This window comes from Mus pahari, chromosome 10 (genome assembly GCF_900095145.1).
Source record: "Mus pahari chromosome 10, PAHARI_EIJ_v1.1, whole genome shotgun sequence".
NCBI lineage: Eukaryota > Metazoa > Chordata > Mammalia > Rodentia > Muridae > Mus > Mus pahari.
Genome location: NC_034599.1, coordinates 70,112,637 through 70,115,513, shown reverse-complemented (window position 1 = coordinate 70,115,513; position 2,877 = coordinate 70,112,637).

Here is a 2,877-nt window from a genome sequence, read left to right as displayed (position 1 = left end):
TCTCTCTCTCTCTCTCTCTCTCTCTCTCTCTCTCTCTCTCTCTCTCCATTCTCTCTTTCTCCCTGCATTTCTATAATAAAGCTCTTAAACCATAGAGTCTCTGCTCCATCAAGGCCCCCTGCGCACTCTGTCAGTGTTGGGTCAGAGGCAATGCCCACCCGGGGCCAAGTGGAAAGCGCCTGTCAGTATCCCCATGCCTGACTGACCAGAGAATAGGGAAACTCTGGCAGGGCATGGACATCTTTTTCCTTACCCACTTCTCCCCGGGCCCCCCTGGGCCCCTCTTTATTTTATTTTGTTCCCAACAGGGCTTGTGAGGTCATGGATCTTGGAGGGGAACCTTCAATCCCCACCTTTTCAGACCAGCATTCTCCCTAATTGCATTCTAATTACCAATCCTTACACCAACAGACAAGTGTAGCTCTCATCACTTCTCGAAGAAGCTTCTCTCCGCAGAAGAGAGAGACCACCACAGAAGAACACAACTGGTCAGCACTCAGGGAGTAACTGGTTGTGGGCTGCCCAGCCACGATGTTTGTAGATGCAAATCAACTCCTGCACCTAAGGCTCAAGAAATGCTATGAAAGAAAGGGTGGAAAGATCTTAAGAGTCAGAGAAATAAAAAGTCTGTTGTGAGATTGTGTCTCCTAAAAAAGAAGCCACACCTATGATCTAATACCAATATGGCTGCCTAAATCAAGGATAATGCCAATATGTATACTAACTTGGAAATCTCATGAGGCCCTGTCCCTAGACAAAGGCAACTAAAGACTACCGAGAGAGGAGGAATTATGTCCTCCAGAGGGATGAGCACTGTAACTGGTTATCCAATACTAAGTGGTTAGTCCTGTAATCATAGATAGATAGATAGATAGATAGATAGATAGATAGATAGATAGATGCAACACTAAACAGTCTGCAGGATGTATTATATATATTAATGTGTTTATTATATAATGTATATAATATGCAATATATTATAAATATATAATATGACATTTATATATAATTGTATGTTGATATATGTAATATGTTATATACCCAATATAAATAAAACACAAATATATAAATACAACTATGTAACATAAAAATATTATATATAATAATAATATATATATTAAGTAAAAAAGGAGAGCCCATACATTTGAAAGGGGTGCTGGAGAGGGTAGGAGAGAAGAAAGGGAGAAGAGGAAATGATATAACTATATTCTAATTAAAAAAAAAACAACAGAAAAAAACCCAAGTCTGCTCTTATTGCAGCTGTGCCTGTCAGTGTGTGTACAATAGCACACCTCATGTCCTTCCTGTGCCCTGCCCTGCTTGATTTTCCTTTCTAGCCCACAGCCATTGACATCATGTACTTATGGACCATCTACTCTTCTAATTGGAGAATAAACTTCCTGACGCAGGGTTTTGTTTACCTCATCTCTCCTCTGCCCAGGAGTGCCGGCCACAGGAGCCCTTGTATGTACTAGCTGGATGAAAGCATGGAGGAGGCTTGCTACATTCCTTCTCAGTCAGCGATTCATTGGCATCACTGGGGTCTGCTTGTTGGAGGGACACATTCATAGTTCTCAATTTTTTATAGTTTATAATTGTCCCAGAGGGTTTTTTTTTGGGGGGGGGTATTTAGATGTGACTTAGCAGAAGAGCAAGCTCTGAGTTGCAATCCCAGAAGCAGTTAGAAATTCTGAGAAAAAATGTAAGCCTGCTCTGGCTGGCTTATTATCCTTAATTGCATTTTCAATGTGGGTGCAGCTCAGGTTAGCATTTTCGTTGCTCTTGAGTCAGCGGCTCCAAGGTTTTCCCAGCTCCTAGTGGATGACTGTACCTGTTAGGGTTGCACAATTCGTCTGACCTAGTTAAGACAGTGTGGTACAGTTTGTTTTCAAGAGTCTTGTGCTATCCCTGTGCATCATCTCCCTGTCACATGAGCCAAGCCAGAGACCCTTGGCAGCAGACCACTTAGGCTAGCCTTTACCAAAGGGGACATTTCTCATGATCCAAGGATGACTCTCTTAGGAGCCCTTCAACCTGGTCTGAGGCAGAATCAGAACCGGGCTGGGGGAGGGGCACAAGCTGCTGATCCTCATCTCTGTCCTCTTTCAGCCAAAGACTTCCTGATGGAGACAACTAGCAGCACTGGCTGTCCATAGCACCACAGATAGAATCCTTCAGCTCCGTGAGAATCCTGCTGTCTGTCCATCCCTCTGGGAAGGAGAGAAGGAGAGGAGGACAGAAGGAGAGGCCCATTTTGCCATGGCCACGTGGCTTTGCTTTTTTTGTCTCATATGTACCCAGAGTGGCCTTGACCTAGTGGGTCTCCCTGAGTCTCAGGCTCCCAGATGCTTTTCTCTATGGCATGTTCAACAGGCTGCAGTTCTGCAGGGTAGTGCTTCTTCTCCAGCTACACAGGGCTCCTCCAGGCATGGATGCCATTAAGTTATGTTTGTTGGGTTCATCAAGACAATCAATAGCTGTTTCAGTCACAGGCCCTTGACTTTAGGGCACCGTTGAAGTTAGAAACTTGACACTCCAGTTTCACTGTGAAATTTGAGTTTCACTTTTCCCTAAGAAGTCAAGTGCATCAGGAAGTGTCTCCATCTGTGATGCAAAAATAGAGAGATTCGGTAATTAAGTAACCCACCCAAGTTCTGGTAGCGGTGAAATTAAGAATCCAGGCTACCTAGTTCTGTGGTGTTTTTATTATTTTTCCACGGCGTTTGTTTGTGGCAGGATTTTATGTATTCCGGGCTTGCTCTGTACACAGGAGGATGACTTTGAGCTCAACTTCTGGCTTCTACCTCCCAAGTGCTGGGATCCAGGTGTGCACCACCAAATCTGGCCTCCACACAGCCTTTTGAAAGGAAAATGCTT